We start from the raw sequence: 14356 nt of genomic DNA on the forward strand, positions 1-14356 counted from the left end.
AAGCACCCTAGTGGGTTCAGCCTCACGTTGTATGTGGTTGAAGATTTTTTTCCAAAGAGTCTGATGGGAATTTTTATCTCAGAGGACTCCAAATTGTGGTAGCTCATTTGTTATCCTTTTAGGGTAGGGTGTGTTTTGTTTTGGGGCTTTTAATATTTTCCCTTCAGTCCAAAAATGGATTGAAAGGGCTGGGAGGGCTGATTCCAGTCCCTAATGGGGGAAAATGTTTCATTGTAGGACACAAGAGGCTTAAGCACGGCAAAGCCTTTCATATCGTGATTTATTTGTCATAAGCAAATAAAATGCGGTTAAGCTGTCTCCTTCTAGACAGACGGCTCTTTGGTTATTAAAGTTCCAAGAGAGGATTCCATGAGGCCGGCCTCTTTCCTCACAGCATAAGAAGGTATTGCTTTCCTCTAAGGTGTTTAAGGCTTTAATGAGTCTAATTTTTTGCACAGATGTTTCTGGGTGTTTGCAGGTTTTCAGAGTATTTTTATATTACAAAGGAGGTAGCCGGTGCCATAGCTCAAACTCTGACAAGCAAATAGATAATCAAGAAGACAAATGGCCTCTTTTGTGAAGCCTTGCTCCTGTATTAATTTTCATTTTCTTTCTCATAGAAAGTATCGAAAGTATGACTGGGGACCAAATAGCTTTCTGTCTCTGAGGTCCCGGTCACCCCTAGAATGGAGTGGGGGTAGGGGAAAGGGGTACAGGTGACCCTCAGAAGCTCTGTCAGGCTCGGATTTGCTTTTGTGCAGCACTGCTTAGAAGTTCTAAGGTCTGCGGGCTCCAGTCTCAGGGTCTTTGGTCCATTGGTTATCCAGGGTGCAGCCACCCCATCTCCAAAAAGCTCGGGGCTCAGGAGAGCATATACAATTAAAAGTCGTTTTTTCTGTCCCATCTCCTTTCAGAAAATAAAAAGAACCAATCCCACCCAAATGTTTTCTTGTTATTTATTTTGCATTCTTCCCTTTTGCAGCTCTGGTAGTTGGAGGCTGGGTAGGGCAGGGGGAACGGACAGATCGTTGTCCCCAGCCGAGAAAGGGCTGCTGAACTGTCCATTTCAATGCTGCTGGGAGAGTCGTGAAAAATCGCTGTGGACCTGGAGGATGAGAGGGGAGAGCTTTATTTGGTCGGATCGCGGTGTGATGGTTTAGCTGCCAGGGGATGCCTCGGCCCTGAGTTGAGGGGGAAAATAGTTCTTAAAAAGCATATGCCCCCTAAGGAATGTCTCTAAAGAGCCAAATCAAAGCTGCTCCTTGGAAGGTATGAATAGAATTTAAAACAAAGAAAAAAAGATTTCTATGGAGCTTAAAGTTCACAGCCATTCTGTGTAGACAAGAGCTAAGAAAAATGTGAGAATTATACAGAAAACCATTAATCACTTCTTTTCTTTAAATACGTATCCTCTCTCCTTTGTTATTATTCAACAGCAAACCTCCTCAGACCGGCTGTTGGGGGAAAAAAGTGTTAGCCGTCTCTCCCGGATCTGCGAGGGGGAAAAAATTTGGAACCATAAAGTTGAAAACTTTTTTCTCTCAGTTTGGAAGAAGGCCTTCGTCATGAATGGGATCGGCGGAGTTCGGGCGAGAGGAGGCGAGAGGCGCAAAGGTAACAAAGCCCCGGCCTGGGCTGGCGCTTTTTGATCGTTTTATGAGCTCTTTTCACAAGTGAAAGAAGAACTACTCTCTCGCCTCCTCCTTTTTCCTTTTTAACTCTCTTGGCTGGGTTTTTATGGTGGATGCTTCGGCAGGTTTGCTCCCTTTTATGATGACTGATGCTTGGGTCAGAGGGAGAGAGAGGGGCCTCGACACCTGGAGAGTGTTTGAACTGGTTGAGGCTGAGGTGTCAGGGCCCATGAAAAACCTTAGAGAAGAGGGTTGCTTTGTGAGGCAGTCCAGAGGTACTTTTCTGGTTTTGGAAAATGCATGCAGGCACAGCGAGCCCCAGCATGTGTGCATGGGTGAGTCTAGTGAGGTGCATATGTGGTCAGGGTGTTCCTGTGACTCTGCTTGTCTACACTGGGGACTGGTGTCCCCTATGCCTGTTTACCGGTGAGACGTTGTCACTGCTGCCTCCCGGAAAAATCGAATCCAGCGCTTGGATGGAATGTTCCAGCTTTGGAGCGGGTATAAGTAGATATGTTTTTTTTTCTTCTTCTTCTTGTGTCTAGCTTGGGATTCTAGACAAATATGTGCTACTCTCTGGAGCAGGAAACTGCTCAGTTCGAAGGCGAGGTGTACTGATGCAGAAATACTTCTCTTCTGCTCTATCCCAGCAGCTTTCTTCCTGAAGGAGCGATGTTGGTTCGGTTTGGTTTCCCTTTGCTCTCCTACTTTGGAGTCTCTGTTCTCTCACCTCTGCAGCCCTGTTTCTTAGGCTGAAGGAGTCACTGGGCTCTACAGCCGACCTGAATGTGCTGGTCCTTTTTCCCTGAGGCCTCACTCAGGGTTTGGAGGCGGGGGGCTGGCAGGAGAGAGAGTTCATGGAGAGGCCACGTTTTCTAGGCGATTAGCTCAGTTTTAGAACCACAAAATGACCTCAGAAGCCCCTTGACCTCGCTGAGACTGGACATTGTGTTAGTTCTTGCCTCCTGCCTAGGAGGGAGAGTCACACCTCTGCAGGGAGGGTCCTTGGCCTGTCCTGTGTCCTATCTAATCCATCCCCCTCTAGGCTCCAAGCCCATCTTTGTGATTTTGGAACTTTTGGATTATTTTTCTATTACTGTCCACTGGGGGAAAAGGCATAAAGGTTTTTAGCCCAAGGGTGCAGTCGGGGGAGGGAAGCAGGGTGCTAATCTCTCTCTCTGTACAGAGCATCTTCAGTAGTCCAGGCTCCAGCCATCCTCCCCCCACCACTCCCAGTTCCAGTTCATCTCTTTACCGTTTCACTTGGAGGAAACTGAGGGAAGAAAGACAAAGGGAGAAGATATGAGAGGTTAGAGGGGCTCAATCCACAAGGCTTCAGAGGGCCAGAGAAATAAACTCCAGAGCTGCGAGGAGAGAAAGGGCTTCCCCCTTAAACATTGCTTTGGGGGCTGTCATCTCTCTGAGGGCTGACATCCAAATCCACAGCCTCTTAACCCATTTTCTGAAGTTCCTTTGTTTAGGAAGATATTTCTATAATTGCCTTTACCTCTTTCCCCTAATTCCTAATCTCCTCAATAACCAGAAGAGCCCTTGGAGTGCCTCACCCACCAGAGGAGCAGGGGAAATGGGAAGAGGATCCGTGCAGACTGTTCTAAGCACTTTCCAGGGCCTGCTCTCCCAAGTTAGCCAAAGTTTTCAGAAACTTTTAAGAAATAGATGGAGGATTGCCTGGTATATAGAGCCTTTCCAAAACTGTATTCTGTTTGCTGTATCTTAAAAATCCACATGAGGAGCCACCCTCTTAGGGAGAGACAGAGACAAAATGAAAGAGAGACAGACACAGATAGACGCTGATTGGGAGGATGAGATGTTCCGCTTCAGTTGAGACTAGGAGAGACAGAACCTTGCTGGGCTATGTGGGTTGTTGGTTTGCATTTTATTAATTGTTTCTTGAAATTTGGGAACTCTATCTCAGGCAAGAAATAACTGGAGTGGTTAATATTTTCTCCTTTGTCCCTGGGTGGCATAAGTGGAGGGGCTGATGGCCTCAGGAAAGAAAGAGGATGAGCAGAAAGCAAGCTAGGCTGATCCTGGACTAAACATATTTGGGGCTCAGGGAGATGTACATTCATTACCTATAAGGGCAGATAGCCAGTTGTGAGCCCTCTATGGGCCCAAGTGACAAAGACCTAGTTGCCTGGGACTTTACAAACTGCTCTCTGCAATGTGAGGATGAGGACCCACCAAAGGGAAAAGGAGAGGGACCATAGACAGGGAAGGCTGGGGTTCACTAAGGAGTTTCAGCCTCACAGGCTAAAACTGCCAGATCTCCCATTTCCCTCATTACAGACAATTCTAGTGCCACTCCAGTCCTCCCAGTCTTTTGACTTCTTTCCCTCTTTTCTTCCCAGTTCCCTCAGCCCTCCCTGTTCTCCCTCCTACTTCCACCGGCCTATCCTGAGCAGAGGGGGTTGCCTAGTCCTGCCAGAGCCCTCGGAGGCAGCCCCAGCGCTGGCGGTGGGTCTCCCTGGGAAGCGGCGGCTGGGAAGGGGGTCTGGTTGGAAAACGGAGTTGGGAAGTTTCCCAGCGTGAGTTGAGCGCTGACGGATTTGTGATCAGCCATAAAACTGGCGCGTTCAGATTCGTAAATCAATCTCGCCTTTCTCACAGTCTAAACGTTCGCTTCATCGGCAGCATGAAAGTGCTCGGCTCGCGCTCAGGCGCTTGTTTATTTGAACGTGGACATTCCCAGGATCCAAAAAGAGCGTGGTCATTTTAACAGAACCTGCTGGCATGCCTTTGTGTCATTTTGCTGTTCTTTTTCTTGTCCTTAAAAATTATTTCTCCGTTTTAGAGATTGCTGTCTTCCCCTGTCCAGCATTTCTCTCTCCCCTCTCTCTCTCTGCCTCCTATTTTTATTTTAGACTTTAGCAGAGTGTTTTTCTTTGGAGCACCATTTTTTAATGGGTTTGTGGCCAGAACCTTTCAGGGAGTTGCCCTCGCTGGAGCCGGGAGCAGGGGCCCACATCAGGACCAGGCTGGATTCAATACCAGTCTGTGTTTTGTATCTGGACAATCAAAGCTGACCACCTCCCCTACAGAGTCTGGGCCCAGCCGGCGCCCCGACCCCATGAGGCCAGAGCAGATTCCAGTGCGTTTGGCTGGGGCAGAGGCCGTGCAGCCGCCACTGTAGCTGGAACCTCCTCCGAGGCCGACATTACGGTGACGGTTTCTTTAAGGTTTATTAAGACAACTGGGTCCCCAGTCTTTTCTCCATTGAGTTGCTTTTGGTTTAGACCCCTCCAAACAAGCCAGTGGAGGTCCCTCAGTCCCCTGCTCCCCTACCCTAAAGCTAATTCTTCCCGGATTCCCTGCCTGCCCCGGAGGCTGTGGTCCTGGCTGCCTCAAGAGCTGCTGAGGACAGAAAAGGCTGGGGCTTCTTTAGGAATGTCTTTTCTGCTTCCCTTTGCATCCCCACCCCCACCCCATGCCCCGGCCGAGAACTCAGATTCTAGTTGCTTGTAACTGGTCAAGTTTGGCAGGGGTTGTTTTATTTTGTTTATATTTGAGGTGAAGAGGTCTGTGTGTGTCTCTCTCTTTAGGCCTAGGGGATAGATAGTCCCTAGTATTTAACCCTTTAACAGGCACAGCCACCCCGCATCTTTTTCCCATTGATCAGCCTCCATTGTCTGTTGATTGGAAGCTTGGGGTGCTAACACCTGGGAAATAGGGATCCTGGGGCTGCCAGGCTGACTTCAAAGCTTTTTTTCTTCTTCCCTCCTCTCCTGTTCAAACCTCTAGCTGTCTTCACTGGTGTGTTTGGGAAGTGGGGGAAATGAGACAGGGTGTGACATAGGTGGAAAGAGGCTGACGGTCCGATTCTTTTGTGTAGAAACCTTAGTCCCAGTTTTTGTCTCTAGAATCTATTTTCAAACAGTCAGTTGCATTTGGTTTCCTATAGCAGTGACAGTACAACGGGGAAAAAAGTCCCCCTTGCAATTATTCTCAACTCTGGAAGCTCCAGAGTAATCTCTTCATCCTGTCCCTTTTTTTGCCCCTTCAGAGGGCACCAGAAAAGATCAAAACGAGAATAAAGCCAGAAGTCCCACTCTTTATCCACTTATACCATGGACTTATGAAGTGTTTCTTTTCAAACTGGCTCCTTCAGAAATTTTGTCCATGGGAGTGGGTCCCACTCAAAAAAATATCCCCGGGAGTGGGGAGAAAATGGAGTTAGGGAGGGAATCTTAATCCTAAAGGATGCAGAGAGAAGAACTGGAAGCTGAGAAATCCAGGGGCTTGGAGAAGGGCTCTGCGCCCACCCCACCCCCACCCCCCAGACGCCCCTGCAGACTATTTCTGCACCTCCACGAACTAAGCAGAAGCAGGAGAAGAAGGGAGAGAGGAGAGGTGGGCTGTGGGTAAGTGTGTGTCCAGGGGGGTTAGGGAGCTGCAGATGTAGTAGGTATGAATGTAAGTGTGGGAGACAGAAGGAGACTTCACTACTGTTCCATTGGTGGGTTGCGGGGGGAACTTATTTTGCAGGAAAATTTCTCCTCCTGAAGGGGAAGGTCATAGTGGTCCTTTGAGCCTGAAATCGAAAGACCCCCTTCCCCCTCCTGGTCACGTGATTCATTAAATAATTAATGCCGAGGTTGCAGAATAGATATGTATTCGTCAGGAAAATCGCAGGCTCGGTCTCCCTGTTTCTGACGTGCAATTCAACTGTCCTTTGAAAAACAAGCCTGTACCCCGAGAAAAAAAAAGAGAGAGGGGGAGAGAGAGAGAGGGAGAGAGAGAGAAAAAGAAAGGGAGGCAGCAATAAAACAGCCCCGCAGCCGGAGCCACACCGCGGGCTGGGGTATTGTAAGTAGAAGGGATTTCTCACTACCTACCGCGTCTTATATGTCCATGTAAATTTATTGTTTGTTATTAATGTTATTGTCGTAAAATGTGACAAATAGCCATCTTCATTTCCTGCCATTTCTCTTCACATGGTGTTCTGTGTGTTTATACCCGTTGAGGCATTGCATAGAGATTTTAGGAATATTCTTCTTCTCTCTCTCTCCCTCTCTCTCTCACTCTCTCTCTCTCCTCCAACCTTTTCTTGATTTATAGCAATATGGGTGTCAGCTTCTCGACCGGCATGCCAGCCATTGTGTGTGTGTGTGTGTGTGCGAGCGCGCACGCGTGTGTGTGCGCACGTCTGCGTGTGTTTGTGAGCGAGTTGTGTTGTTTATGGCCATGTCTTCGATAAATCATTTCTCACTGAAAATGATGTGGAAGCTGGGCTGTTTCTGCGGCTGGCTGGGAGAGAGTCACTCTCGGAGATACTTCCTCCCTCTCTGCTCTGCTCCCAGGAGTTGGTTATTTCAGACGATTTACAGTAATATATCAGCAGTTAATATGAAAGGTCTATAGCTGGAGGTCTTAAATTACAGCATCTGTGATTATCAATTAAAGCAAGATTTGTATAAATTTGGTAAACCAGAAATGCCTTGTTGGCATATAAACCCAGTCAAAGACCACTGCCTAATATAAAAATTATATTTGTGAGCCTGATAGAGCCAACATTCCTGCAGCAGCAGACAGAGCTTCATTTTTTAGCAGTTCCCCTCCAGGAGTTTGGCTTCTCCAACTCCAGCCCTGGGTGAACAAACCCAACTCTGAAGGCAGAAGGAGCCTTAGAGTAAAAAAGGTAGAAGTGGAGGAAGAAATTACTGGAGTTGAAGGCAAAGATTTTTGTAATCAATGGAGACCAAATCGAAGTTCTGTGCGACTGGAAAGGGATGTGAGGGGTTCCGTTACATTATTAAAGCTTAGTTTATAGGACTGATGTGTCTGGGGGGTGATCGAAGGTGGAAAAGGAGTTACCCAAATTGGGGGAGACAATGGAGGCAAGCAGAGGGTGAAGGGCGGGGAGAGAAGCTGAAAGCTTTGGCTCCCCACCCTCCTGGCTAACAAAACAAGGAAATGAATTCACACCCCAGGAGCCTTCCTTTGACCTCCTGAAACAAAGAAAAGTTTCCTCAACAGTGAGGGACTCTTGTCTTTGGGGCTAAAGTGGGGAGAAGTTCTCCTAAGTTTTTCTAGAAAATAAATGTTCTAGAAAGCAGGTGGTCTTAGAAAGTTAGAGAGTGTTAGAGGACATCAGGTGTGTTCCTTTACCTAAGTCCTCATCCAAAAGGGAGTAAACGGGGTACAGATTGGAGAGGGAGGGGAAGAGCTGGTAACTTTCCCCTACAGTTTCATGTGGAGGTTCCTTCCCACTAGGGAAGAGGCTGCTGGTCAAGAGCAAAGCTAGAGGTGGCTTCGGGGGATGTTTCTGCACTGTGCCCCAAAGTTGTGATGAATGAGGTGCAGAGGACCAGAGCCTTCGCCAACTCTAGTCTAGGCTGCTGGCCGGCCGCTCATTGCCTGACTGGAGCCAGGCCAATTGACTTTATAGCCACGATTATCTGTGATATTTAACTCTGCCTGCTAGTGTAAACCTTTGAACAGGGAAGTTAGAGCAATGCCGCGCCCAGGTGTTAATTATTCATGGCATCCGCTACATGGAGTGGCAGCTTAGGCCCCAGTCCTTGCAGCATCCAGGAACTTGCTCCCACACTCTGCTCCAAGTGGACACCGAGTCTCATCTAAGTTAACAAGGAATTGATTCTCAGTGGGTGGTGGGTGAAGTCTCCCAATTCGGGAGTCTCGGTTGAAAAGGGTTTGGGGAGAAAGAGAAGGAGAAGGCCAAGACCCAAGGCTGGGATGGGTATGAGCACTGTCTCACCTGGATAAAAGGAACCAGGGAAAGTCTGGATTCGGGGCAGCTCTGACAGCACTGGACATTGTGAGGAGGTGGGAAGGGCTGACAGAGGCAGCAAAGAGACCTGGGGCATAGGGGTTCCAAACCTTTCGGTCCCATTCCCCACCCACTCTTTGAGTGTTGGAGAATCCCACACACACTCAATGTGGGAGGTAAGCATTTCTACTTCTCCCTCACCTGGAAAGTGTGGGGTGGTGTAACTGTGAAGAGGGTGAGTTCTCCCCCAGACTGGTGCTCCAGAATTAGGCCAAAGTCTTGGAGCCTTTGAGAGAGCAGGGAAGGATCACCTCTTCCATGGGGAGGAGGAGGGACATGAAAGAGAAGGAAGAGGGTAGAATCATTTGTATTAGCTTCTGAATTCAGCATGCTTTGCAAGATGGGGAAGAGAAGGATCTGCTCTTTGGGCCAGCCCATAACTAGTATGGAGAGCCAGTCCCACAGGCCCCTAGCCCCCTGCGTTTGCAACTCTTCCTCCCTAGCCCTTTTCCATCTCCCCTCCTGCTGCTACTTTTGCCTGTGACGGTCTGACCGACCCCTCCACCCCCACCCCAAGCACCACCACCAGCTTTTCCTCTTTATTCTTTCAGCCCCCTTCAGGTCTTTGTCTCCTCTGGCCCAGAGGAGGGGAGGTGACACTGATACCCCCTCCCCCTCCCTTTCCCCAACACGCACAGACTCTTCCCCAGGAGACAAAGCAAGGGGACCATCCCTTGCCACCATTATCTGGTAAATCCCCTATGTGATGCCTGGTGCCTTCCATCCAGGCATTTTAGACCTACCCCAAATCAGCAAGTTTGAAAGGACTTTGTTGTTGTTTATATATACATTTGGTTCATTTAGCTATGAAGCACCCTGTCTTACCAGTCCTGCACCCTCCACTGATTTGCTTTTGTGTTGTTCAGGAGTTGAGGTAGAAAGCATTTGGGGGCAGAGCTCCAGAAAAGCTGGTGACTCTGTCTTCTCCTCTAACTCTCTGCTGGTATCCTCTCCGTATAATTTCAGTGTTTATCTCTGTGCCTTAAAGAAGCCAGGCTGCTAACGCTTTAGTGACCAGAGGAATTGGATAGAAAGATGAAGAGTGAGAGGAAGAAGAGGGGGACCCAGAGAGAAAGCAAGGGGCAGGATCCCTTTCTGGGGTGGGGAGTCAAGGCTGAGCCCAAGGAGGGGATGACTGGGAGAGTGGAAACAAAGGCCAGTCAGAGGGGAAGGGAGGCTGTCCTGGAGGAAGGAGCCCCACAACTCACAAAGAGAGGCACACACAGAGTTAAGTGAGAAGAAGGGAAGTGGGAAGGAAACCACCCCCTTTTTCCCCTTCTCTCTAGAAGAGAATTTCTCTGGACAGAGGGTGGTTCTCCCACAGAGGAAAGGGAAGGAGAGATGCAGCCTAATGAGTGACCCCAGAAGTGACTTGAGACACTCCTAAATCCTTTGCAAGGCTCAATTCAAATTCACTGAAGACCCTGAGAGGGGCAGCATGTGAAAAAGACAAAGGGGCTGTGAGAAAGGAACCGAGACAACAGAGATGGTCAGAAAAGACAGAGAGACCCAAACACAGAAAAAGAGCCCAAACCCCTTGGGGAGCAGGCACAGAGAGAAACTCCTCCAGGCTCCCTGCTCCCTAGTGGCCTTCTTTACAGGAAGCTGCCCAAAGCCCAGGCCATCTCAGAAGCAACTCCTTCTAGAGTAGCCCTTGGGGGTGCTAAATCAGGTGTGAGACATCTGTGGCAGGAGCTGAAGTGCCAGGGAATGGCCAAGATGTCCAGGACACTTCAGCATCCACCACCATCACCAGCCTCAGTAATTTAACCATTGGGACCTCCCAAACAGAATGTCATCATGGGGGTGGGAGGAATTAGGACCAGTCTTTCACACCTGGACCCTGGAATCGTTTCTTGGCTTTTCTTCCCCCTTGTGAGTTTGGTCTCTTCTTTCTCTGGAGACCTGGGGAAATTGTTGATCTTGCCGCTTAAGAACTTTCACCTCCAATCCACATATCCTCCCTCAAACTCCCGGCCTTAACAAGCGGATGCTTCCCCTACTAATCTCCTTCCTCCCCATCTTACAGGAAAGAACAAGAAAAGGAAAAAGGGAAAGAAAGCTCCTAGCAGCCTAGGCAGCTTTAGAAAACTTGAGGGAAAAGAGGAGTTGCAAACCTTTCTGGCCCCTCTGATCCTCTCCATTGCCCCCTCCCCATTGCTCTGCTGCTTCCATTGCCCCCCTCCCTGTCCCAGCGCTCCCGTCCTGCCCAGAACTCTCCCTTCCCCTCCCTTCTCCGCTGGGTCGGACATATGGAACCCATTTCGCTGGTGACATTGAAGAGCCGCCGGTGTGCCCGCCTTCCGCCATGGCGCCCCCAGCGCTCCCCGCGCCTCGCCGTGCCCCTGTCAGTCGCTGCTCCTCTCGCCTGGCAACTTGGCCTGTTCTCAAAGCCCGAGCCCAGTTCGGTGCCAGACGAGCCCGGGATTTCCACAGCTTTGCGCGGCCCGGGCGTAGTGGGAACCTCTCAGGAAAGGGGCGCCGGCCACGCCGGAGTGCCAGATCCGCGCGCTCCTGGGGCCCCGGAGGCCGAACAAAGCCGGGGGCGGGGGCGGGGGCGTGGGCAGGGTGGGGGTGAGCGCATCCGGGCCTCTCCCCCAGGGGCCTGCTGGGGGTTGAGTGACCAGGATGCGGCCGGCCGCAGTGGAGCCCCAGCCGGGGCCGAGGGTCCGGGGCCTGGCAGTCGGCCCCCGTGCGCACTCCGCGACCGGTCGCCTGCAGCTGCCAGAGCCCTAGCGGAAGACCGCGCAGGTAAGTGTGGGGTGCGGAGGTTGGGCACTTGGGGCCTGGCGGACGTGTAGAGGTGGGTGGCTGAGACCCTCGCCCCCAGGCCTCTCTCCCGGGACAGGCCGGGATCCGAATGGAAAACAAAGATGAGAGCAACTTTGAGAAGCAGGGTGGGGCTTTCGAGTGGGTAGAGGGACCTGGGGTGGAGGACGAGAGTGGAGGAATGTGGAGCTGTTTGGGTACGCATGTGGACAGGATCGGGTTAGGTGATGGGAGAGCTCTCTGCTCAGGAAGGATGTTGAGGCTCTGGAGGGTTTTCCAGGGTAGTTGGGAGCTGTGGGTATTGAGGGAAATGTGAGGGGCATCTGCTAGGGGCAGTGGGGTTAAGGGGTGTTGGCTGGGTCAGCTTCCACAACCCAGCTGCCACCATGGCCCAGCCCTTTAGCACCTAGCGGGTTATTTGAAGCCAAAACTACAAGGGATTGCACTGAGGCTGAGTGTTAAGCCCAGAAGGTAGGAAAGGGGGTGATTTATGGCTTCAGAGAAGTTGTGTTTACTCCTGCCTGCTCTGGAAACCAAAAACCAAACAGCAGAGGCCAGAGAAGCTCCTGTCCTTGGAGCGGGAGGCGATGCCAGCCGGATGCACTGGGATTTATTTTCCCAGACAAGGGAGGATAGTGGGAACTGTCCCTTTGCAGGCGGACGGTGTGATGGGTGTGTGCAAAGGGAGCGTGTAAGCAGGCACATGTGTAGGTATGTTTGTGTATTGTGTGAGTGCATCTGCACATTGGGAGCTGCATGTTCTACAGCTGGAGCTTTTGGGACGAGTTTGCAGAACCACTGTGTGAGCTGTGGGATTGGGAGCCAGGAGAGAGACCTATGTTCTCTGGTTCTGGAACTCTGGGATGTAGTAACACTAGACACACTTTTCCTGGTCCTGTCCATGAAGTAGTGTTCTTTCCTGCTTTTTCCTTCCCACAGCCATATGCAGTAGAGCCCACTTGGCCTGGCCTCCTGGACCCTGCCCCTTTGCCCTTTCCAGTGTGCCTCCTGTGCCTTCTGCCTACCCAGCCTCATCTTCACTTTGAATTTTTTACTTTGCGATAGAAAGCCAATGAATTAGTGAGCATGGTTGGGTGAGGAAGGGAGGGCAAAAGGAGGAAAGGCTTAGGATGAAAGGGAAGATCGGGAAGATCCGTGGTTTGAGGCTGGGCCTTGGCAGCCTTGTGTCCCACCATTACTGCTCAAATTCCCCCCAAATCTCTGCTTGGGTGTGGGGAGCAAGTGAATACAAAGACAAACAGAGTGAGGGAGCCATGCAGGATGATGGGGGTGGGGAGAAAAACATTTTGACCCTAGATAGCAATTTCCGCAGGCCAACTAGTAGCTCTTGCATTTCTGTCCAGACGCCCAGCTTTGCCTGGAAATTGTTTTGCATTAAATTTTCTCAGCCGCAGAATTATCTTTCCTCGCCTCCAGCTAAACTTGCATTTTTCCACCAGACACTTGGGCCCCGCACCAATGAAATCTGAGAGGAAGCGGCTGGGCCCTAAGTGGCCGTAATTTAATTGATTTTATCATAAATCATCAACTTGATGAAGAACCCGAGGTTTCAGTGAAGTAAATTGATATTAATGGGAGTTTCTTGAAATGCAAACTCGCTGCATTGTTGGGGCATCTTGAGCTAGGGAGGTAGATTACATGTTTCCCAAGAGCACAGAGCAGAGACCTGGAGCCCAGTACAGCTTTGGGGGTAGGGAAAGCAGGCTTGAGGTGCAGCTGCTGACAGACCTATTTCTATGGGGAAGCAGAGCAAGGCGTGGAACTTTTTTGTGAGGGACACAGTCTAGCCCTGTGGACCCTGCTGGCCATCTGGGGAATGCTGGTCTCCAACTGAGGGGGAGGCAACTGGGGAGGGTGGTAGGTGTGGTGTGGGCAGGGGGTGGGGGTCGGGTGAGAAGGCTCGGCTGGTACAATGGGTGCATTGATGCCTGGTTAAAAATTGCCAGGTTGAAAGCTTCCTCCTTTAATTATACAAATTAATTATTTACTGCTCAAGTTGCAGTGTCTAAAAATAGCACTTTGGGTTTGGTGATGAGGATAGAAAACAACCCACCCTACATACAGAAGAGCAGTAAACCCAGTGACCATACTCCAAATCTGGTCACGATGGTGCCGTTATTATCAGAACTCAGTTTATTACTTCTTATTGTCACTCACTTTTATATCAGCACATGGAGAATCACTAACATTCAATCCAGAAAGAGACCTTAAATATCATTTAGCTAAACCCCTTCCCTCCATACACATGCCCGGGCTTTACAGAAGGGGACACTGAGGCCCAAGGAGTGCTCTGCTTCATGTCACACAGCCAAGCTGGAACTTCTAAAATTCAAGACTTCTGACTCCCAAGCCTATCCCAAGTATGGTTCTAGCCAAATCACCTCCTTGCTCTGGGCCTCAGTTTCCTTATCCGTAACAAGTTGGACTAGACAATCCCTGATTTCTCCCCTGTTCTAAAATTGGGCACCTCTATGTGTAGCCATCCTCTGCAGGACAGTGCGTGGGAGGCAGTCCCTTGTGTGTCCTGGTGCTCTGTGGGCAGCTGGGTATAGAAGTTACTGCATGTTTATTTGCAGTATTCAGAGTTTGCATATACCTAGAGCAGTGGATGCTTACTCAGTCTGGCTCTAGGAAATCCACTGGAATCTGGACTATTCCTCCTTCTGAAGATGCCCTTATTCTTGCTGAGTAGTAGCCCTGAGGAGAGCAGTGGAACTAGAAGGCAGTGGAGAGGGGCTAGCTAGCTGGGTTGGGTTGAGATTGGCATTTGGAGAGGGGCTAAGGAAATAAGAGCTAGGCCTCACTGAGCAACAAGACCCTTTCCCTGCCAGGCACTGGGCTTAGGGTATCATTATTCAAAGTGCTTTTTTTTTTTTTTTCTTCTTTTTCTTTTTTTGAGATGAAGTTTCATTCTTGTTGCCCAGACTGGAGTGCAATGGCGCGATTTCTGCTTACTCCAACCCTCAACCTCCGCCTCCTGGGTTCAAGCAATTCTCCTGCTTCAGCCTCCCCAGTAGCTGGGATTACAGGCATATGCCACCACACCCAGCTAATTTTGTATTTTTAGTAGAGACAGGGTTTCTCCATGTTGGTCAGGTTGGTCTTCAACTCCCGAAGACGATCC

At 50.0% G+C, this 14356-nt stretch overlaps 1 protein-coding gene across 1 annotated transcript in view; it reads left to right on the forward strand.

Moving 5' to 3' along the window:
* HOXB3 (homeobox B3) overlaps positions 1-14356 on the forward strand; it is a 26409-nt gene continuing 12053 nt past the window's right edge. The window contains exon 1 of the mRNA XM_017497012.2: positions 1-1614. The gene's annotated coding sequence lies outside the window, so the exon portion shown is untranslated. The remainder of the gene's footprint in view (positions 1615-14356) is intronic.

The sequence above is a fragment of the Cebus imitator genome, unplaced genomic scaffold (assembly GCF_001604975.1).
Source record: "Cebus imitator isolate Cc_AM_T3 unplaced genomic scaffold, Cebus_imitator-1.0 Scaffold228, whole genome shotgun sequence".
NCBI lineage: Eukaryota > Metazoa > Chordata > Mammalia > Primates > Cebidae > Cebus > Cebus imitator.